This window comes from Berghia stephanieae, chromosome 1 (assembly GCF_034508935.2).
Source record: "Berghia stephanieae isolate SIO BIC M18660-M18661 chromosome 1, UCSD_Bste_1.3, whole genome shotgun sequence".
Classification (NCBI taxonomy): Eukaryota; Metazoa; Mollusca; class Gastropoda; order Nudibranchia; family Aeolidiidae; genus Berghia; species Berghia stephanieae.
The window spans coordinates 98,053,302-98,061,553 of record NC_088360.1 but is presented as its reverse complement, the minus strand read 5'-3'; the positions used below and the strand labels follow the sequence as shown (position 1 = coordinate 98,061,553).

At 35.8% G+C, this 8,252-nt stretch overlaps 1 protein-coding gene across 2 annotated transcripts in view; it reads left to right on the top strand.

Moving 5' to 3' along the window:
* LOC144962503 (bone morphogenetic protein 2-like) overlaps positions 1–8,252 on the top strand; it is a 125,039-nt gene that overhangs the window by 45,323 nt on the left and 71,464 nt on the right. The gene's annotated exons all lie outside the window — the stretch shown is intronic.

The window sequence follows — 8,252 nt, the reverse complement described above, 5'->3', positions numbered from 1 at the left end:
AAACAATTCGTAGAAATTACGGAATTGTTGCTCCAATGTCAGAACTTGACGTGTATGTCAAAATCATTAAAACATTGACAATGAAAGTTGATTCCAGACTAGATACTTAATTCTAAGGATTTTGAAATTAATGAATGTTATAATTTAATCATTATGAGGGAAAAAATGTTGGTTTTAGCGCCAAGAGCCTGTCTGTTGGGGTTGGTGCGTTATAAATGCATTCTTTGTTGTTGTTGTTGTTGTTTGTTGTTATTATTATTATTATTATTGTTATTTATTATTATTATTATATTATTAATATTATATTATTATTATTATTATTATTATTATTATTTATTATTATTATTATTATTATATTATCATTTTTATTATTATCATTATTATTATTATTATTATCATTATTATTATTATTATTATTATTATTATTATTATTATTATTATTATTATTAAAGTTAACAATAGCGACTTCAAAATGTTCATTTCCCCCAAAAATTAAGAATGTTCAGATTTTCAAGTAGGCAGGCCCGTCTATAATAATAATTTGACCGTGCTGATAAGAATCGGGGTGGGATGGGAAGGGATGGAAAAGTTGTGGGGGGAGGAGGGGGGGGGGGGGGGGAGGGAGGGAGGGAGGGGGGGGAGGCTTAAGCCCCCACCGACCAACCAACCAACACTGGCCGAATGACTCGAGGTTGACGAGAGAGAGAGAGAGTGAAATCAGATAGCCTGTGTCAATATTTGAGGATCGACCCTGAGATTCGGACTGACTATAATATTATTATTGGTCTAGATTACGGAGTTGGGAAGTCAGGTGACGGATTTGCATGGATATCCTGACTGCTTAGTTTAACTTCAAAACGAGGGTCCAAATTGCAGTTAAAAGTTGAGCTTTCATATAGCGCAATATATCTACTAAACGTGCGGCTATGTGGTCTAGTGGTATGCCATTCGCTTTCGGGTCGGAAGGTCCTGGGTTCGAGCCTCGAGCTCGGCGCATAGTTGAGTCCTTGGAAAAGGCTCTTTAACTCACATTCTCTCACCGTAATCAGGTGTAAAATGAGTACCTGGCCGTTAACAGCGTTGTCTTTGTCCGAAAAATTGTAATATCGCCTAACAGGCGTCATGTCCCGTCCTACATGTTAAATGTTGTTGTTGACCAGGGACCCATGTAAAGCGCTTTGAGCACATTTAGTGGATATTGCGCTATATAAAGCTCAATTAAAAAAAAAATTTTTTGCTGATTTTCATAACTGAAAAAAAAGATGTATTAAAAATGAGCATGTGCATAGATAGTTTTATTCAACTACCATTAACATGTAAAAACTAAAAATGTTAGCATTGATACTACACCTATAATTAATTTGCCTTGGAAAAATTAGAATAAATAAGCATTGGGGTAAAAGTAACCCCAGTTATACTACGGATATAGTCGGTGTTAGGGTTGAGTGAGTTAACTTCAATAATAATAATAATAATAATAATAATGCTGAAAACTTATATAGCGCTATAACTCCGAGACACCAGACTCTAAGCGCTTAAATTACAAATTACTTTGGCTGAAACATACTCATTCACACACACAAGCACACACACACACACACACACACACACACATACACACACACAACACAACACACAACACAAACCAAACCTATCTTGCTTCTCATACCATCTACTAAAATCGAAACAAATATGTTTTAAGCGAACGTTTAAAAATAGACAAAGATTCTTTTTCACGAATGCTCTGCGGTAAGGCGTTCCAAATAGATGGTCCGAAATGAGAAAAGGATCTCATTCCAGCATTTTTTCCGAATTCGGGGGACAACTAGTTTTGTGGAATCACTGGCCGAACGTAAGGGGCGGGGTTTTGAATATCTTTCAATTAGTTCTGAAAGGTAGGAAGGGGCAGTACCTTCAAGACAACGATACACTAAAAACAAAGCTTTGAATTTAATTCTTTTCTCAACAGGCAGCCAATGCAGGTCATGAAGTAGAGGTCCGGCAGAGTCGCACCTACTCTTCATAAATACTAGTCTGGCAGCGCTGTTTTGGACATCTGAAGACGTTTCAGATTGTATTGCGAAACGCCAAACAACAGAGCATTACAATAATCCAATTTCGATAGTACGAGGGACACAACCAGGTGCTTGGTCACATCCTCAGATATGAACCGTCTAATGGAAGCAATCTTTTTTAGTTGGAAAAAGAGAGATCTAACCAAATTATTAACCTGATGCTCCATCGACAGTCCAGAGTCTAAGAATGTGCCAAGGTTTTTCACTTTGTCAACAATTTGAATAGAGGCATCCCCCAACTTCAAATCTGTTTCACTTTTCCACTTCCTGTTCCCCACATACAGCACCTCCGTCTTATCATCATTCAGTTTCAGTCTGTTCTCATTCATCCATTTCTTAACACTTTGGATACAATTTTTACTATTGGCTGATACTTCTTGTAAATTTCTCATATTGGAAACGCAGTACAATTGCGTATCATCAGCGTATTGATGGTAAGACAGACCAAAACTTCTGATGATTTTAGACAGAGGGCCAACGTACAAAACAAAAAGAACGGGTCCAAGTACTGAACCCTGGGGAACCCCACAATCAAGAAAGATTTCCTCCGATCTATATTCATCCACCGTAATAATCTGTTTACGATTAAACAAATATGACCTAAACCAATCAAGCGCTTTTAAATCGATCGAGGGGGCGATCCAAATTGCAGTTAAAAGTTGAGCTTTCATATAGCGCAATATATCTACTAAACTTGTTCAAAGCGCTTTACGAGGGATCCCCAGCCAACAGCAACACTAAACATTGTAGCATGACAAAAGACATGACATGACGCCTGTTATGCGATATTACATTTTTTTTTTCCGAGAGAGAAAACGCTGTTATAAGGCCAGGTACTCATGTTACTCCTGAGTACGGTGAGAGAATGTGATTAAAGAGCCTCAACTATATGCCGAGCGAGGCTCGAACCCATAAACTTCCGATCCGAAAGCAAGTGTCTTGCCACAAAAGCACATTATAGCCGCACAAAAAGCATTTATATAGTATTAAATTTGAGGATCGAGCCCGGGACTCGAACTGAGTTGGTTGATTACTTTGTTCTCGATTAAGGAGTTAGGAAATCATACTATTGAATACGTCGGTATTCATGCTATGCGTTCGAGTAAAATACTCCCAACACCTACCGTCAGTGAACCATACTAACACGAAAAATTGGATTCAGTAGTCTGTGTCACGCCGCCCGGCAACGGCGACCATCGTGGTTCTAAACAAAGAAAATCGGTAATTTCTATATAGAGCTTTTATAGAGCTTTTATAGAACTTTTCATATGTCTTGTGATCAGAATGCGTAAAAGTCAAATCATGATCATATTTATAATGGGTTTTTTTCTCCTCTATATACGCTTTTAGGCTCGTCGGAGAAATATTTCATAAGGGCGTCCGCCATTGTTCCGATAGTTAGGAGCCAGTTACTAAGTTACCATGCGTCATGAGGGAAGTGACGTTACGACTGTTGAAGCGTATTATTGTCGCTATAGATAGAATGAAGTTAATGTCATTCAGGTCTTTGTTTTTTGTTGTTGTTTTTTTTTTTGTTTTTTTTGTTTTGTTTTTTTGCCATCCGCGTTTATAAATAATTTTCACTAAATTATCTATATATAGTATGTGCTTGGCTCATAACATTGCCATCCGGAAATATAACGAACCAACACACAAAACGTAACCATGAACGTTTATTGTCTGGTTAATAAAGTTAAGTGAGAATTACTCGTAAACGCGGATGGCAAAAAAACAATAACAAAGACCTGATTGACGTCAACTTCAATTTATCTTATAGATAGTATTCGCTTGGCTTAGAAGCTCACAACATTGCCATCCGGAAGTTAAACGGACCAACACACACAACCAAAAAAAAAAAAAAACTCTGTGTAACCATGAACTTTTATAGTCTGGATAGTACAGTTAAGTAAGAATTACTCATAAACCTGGATGACAAAAAAAAACAAAAAAAAAACAATAACAAATACCCGAGTGACGTCAACTTCATTCGATATAATATAATGGCTCCATCGGGTTCCATCAGGTTCCATGAGGTCAGCGCTCTACTCACTGACTATACATACATAATATATTATAGGATAATAATTAGAGACACTACGATTTCCGGCCACCCTATTCAAATCGAGATTGTCCATACTACCTTACTCTGTAAAAAACCCATATTTAAAAATTTGGTCAGAAAACTCGTCCTTCAAATATCGATCGATTTAAAAGACCCTCATCTTGGCAAAAGAAAAAATTCTCAAACCTGGGACTTCGTAAGTAAATTTTTTAATTTAAGTTTGTCCAGAATACGGCAGTATATTCATTTCTTGTTTATGAGATGGACGGACGGTCCATCATTACTGCCTTGCTATGAAAAAACACATTTTTTAAATTTTGGCCAGAAAACTCGGCCCTCAGATATCGATCAATTAAAATGACCCTCATTTTTTCAACAATTCTCAAACCAAGAAGTTCATCGAATTCTCTCTTGACAGTTTTTGACAAGATGAGGGGTCATTTTAATCGGTTATATAATATTTGAAGGAAAAGTTATCTGGCCAAAATTTTGAAAATGCGTTTTTTTTTTTGGGTTTTTTTTTTTTAAAGAGTACGACAGATTACTCATGTTGAGTCATAGTCACGTGACATTTCATCTACGCAACAAAAAATGATTGAATTAGAAGGTCCATATAATAATATATTGTCCGGAGACTAGCTGGCCTGTAAGAAACAAGTTTGTTGTCAATATTATGTGAGGACATTGAATTGCTCACCGTGTTTCTTACAGCGGTTACTCCGTATTATGATTATATCATTATACAGTGGAATGGGGTGACTAAGGCCAGTTACAGTTAGGGTGACTAAGACCAGCCTCCCACCCCACCCCCGATAGCCTTGTTGGTAGAGCACTTGATTCACACGAAAAAGGACCGAGATCGATCCCGGGTGCAGTCGAGATTTGTTTTCTGACCTCTCTCTCTCTCTCTGACCACCCAGCAGTGATTGGGTAGCTGGGTCTGTTAGATCTGACGGAAAGTAAGTACTTTCCGATAGACCAGCGTCCTATCCAAAGGGTAGCAAGCAATTGCCATTGTCTGTTTCGCGCTATAGAAACCGAGATAAACTCCGGCTCCCTGGATGGGCCTAATGGCCCTGAAGGACTACTTTATCTACCACCAAGGAACCAACTCACTTTTCGAGGTCCGATTCATCCCGACGTATAATTGGCTTCAACAGTCATGACGTCATTTCCCTCGTAATGACGCATGGTAACTTAGTAACTGGCTCTAAACTATCGGAACAATGGCGGACGCCCTTATGAAATATTTCTCCGACGAGCATAAAAGTGTATCCAGATGGTACAAATGATCATGTTTTGACTTTTGCACAGTCTGATCACATGACATATGAAAAGTTCTAGCCAGCATGAAGAATAAAAAGTACCAATTTTCTTTGTATAGAACCACGCTGCTCGCCGTTGCTGGGCGACGTGATATCAGACTATTGAATCCAATTAAGTACCGTTTTGAGACGATGAGACAAATTTATTATATCCTACTATGCGGCTATGTGGTCTTGTGGCATGACACTCGCTTACAGGTCGGAAGGTCCTGAGTTCGAGCATGGCTCGGCGCATAGCTGAGTCCTTGGAAAAAGGCTCTTTACTCATAATATTCTCTCACCGTACTCAGGGTGTAAAAATGAGTACCTACCTCGCCGTTAACAGCGTCGTCTCCGTCGGACATAAAATCATATAATATCACCTAACATGCGTCATCAAGTCTCATTCTACGTGTTACGTCTTGCTGTTTAGTCATGGACCCTTTACAAACGCTTTGAGCACGTTTAGTGGATATTGCGCTATATAAAAGCTCGTTTTGTTAGGGATTTTTTAAATTTTTATCTTATTTTTATTAAAACACACAAAAATTAAAAACAAAAACAAAAACAAACAAACAAAAAACAAACAAGCGAAAAAAAAAGGAAACCAAAACAAAAACAAACAAAAAAACAACTTTTGTTGAGCTCTGATCTAAAACTGCGCCCAGTTCTCACGAGCACCGCAGTCAGTGCCTGTTAATTGTTAAAATAATGTTTAAACAACAAATCCATACATTACAAAAGGGGAACATGCAATATTTTGCTTTGTGTCTTTTGATAGTGACGGAAACCAGAGAGAGACCCGTAATTCTGTTTTCCGTCATGGAGGCCCATTCATCATCCTGCCCCAACTAGCCAGCCAACCAATCTGCCGAGCTCTGAAAAGAATAAATAAATAACACATTATCACAATTAGTGACCCACCGTCTCAAAACGGTATTATGTCGGAACGAACCAGATGCATAAAAGCTTAATTTAATGTTAAACTGTTCAAAACTATAAATTGTTGGCATTTGTACCCTAAAATATGGCATCTATTCTCCTCAATATAACCTACAAACTCAAAACACACAGACTGTATATTTCTGGCTATAAATTAATTCAACCTTAACCAGTTCTCATTTTACATACAATCTGATTCGTTGAGAGAATGCGACCTTTTCAATGACTATCTATGCGCATCACAGTGCTCGAACCAAGACTTTCCCATCCGAAAGCGAGTGTCAACTACGAGACCACACAACCATCGATTGATCCAAACGATCCCCATCCTGGCAAAAACTCCAAACCTGGGATTTGCAGGTCTCAGGTTGATCGTTTTTGTTAGTTGACAAGAGCCCGCAATATTTGAGGGAAATAAAGGCTATTGCGGACAGGCTCTCATCGGTTTTTTAGTTAATTTAATTAATTAATTAATAATAATAAAAAATAATAATAATAATAATAATAATAATAATAATAATAATAATAAAATAAAATAATAATAATATTAATTAATAATAATAATATAATATTTATTAATATTAATAATAATAATATAATAATAATAATAATAATAATAATAATAATAATAATAATAATAATAATAATAATAATAATAATAATAATAAAAATAAATAATATAATAATAATAAAAATAATAATAACAACTTATTATAAATTAAGTTTTAGAATGACTCAAATAATAGATTCTGAGTTCTAGGGCCCTCTTTTATTTATTTCCAAATAATTCTTCCGTCACTACCAGCTCTTTGCCCTCCCGTCTACACGGTATTATGTCGGAACGAACCAGATGCATAAAAGCTTAATTTAATGTTAAACTGTTCAAAACTATAAATTGTTGGCATTTGTACCCTAAAATATGGCATCTATTCTCCTCAATATAACCTACAAACTCAACACAAGACTGATATTTCTGGCTATAAATTCAATTTTCAACATCTTAACCATCCCGACTTAATACCGTTTTGAGGCGAAGGGTCACAATTTGGGCCAGAAAACTTATCTTTAAAATTATTTCTTTTTAAATCTTGAGCTTTTTTATAGCGCAATAAATATCCACTAAATGTGCTCAGGGCGCTTTACAAGGGGCCGCCCTGACCAACAGCAACACGTAACGTGTAGAACAAGACATGACCCCTGACAGGCGATATTACAATAATTATATATTTCAGACAGAGACAACGCTGATAACGCCCAGGTTCTCATTTTACATACATCTGAGTTCGTTGAGAGAATGCGAGCCTTTTCCAAGGACTCATCTATGCGCCGAGCGAGGCTCGAACCCAAGACTTTCCCATCCGAAAGCGAGTGTCATACTACGAGACCACACAACCGATCGATTGATCCAAACGATCCCCATCCTGGCAAAAACTTCCAAACCTGGGATTTGCAGGTCTCAGGTTTGATCGTTTTTTGTTAGGTTTGACAAGAGCCCGCAATATTTGAGGGGAAATAAAGGCTATTGCGGACAGGCTCTCATCGGTTTTAATTAGTTAATTAATTAATTAATTAATAATAAAAATAATAATAATAATAATAATAATAATAATAATAATAATAATAATAATAATAATAATAATAATAATAATAATAATAATATTAATATTAATAATGGTAATAATATCAATAATATTATTAATATTAATAATAATAATAATAATAATAATAATAATAATAATAATAATAATAATAATAATAATAATAATAATAATAATAATAATAATAATAATAATAATAATAATAATAATAATAACAACTTATTATAAAATTAAGTTTTAGAATGACTCAAATAAATAGATTCTGATGTTC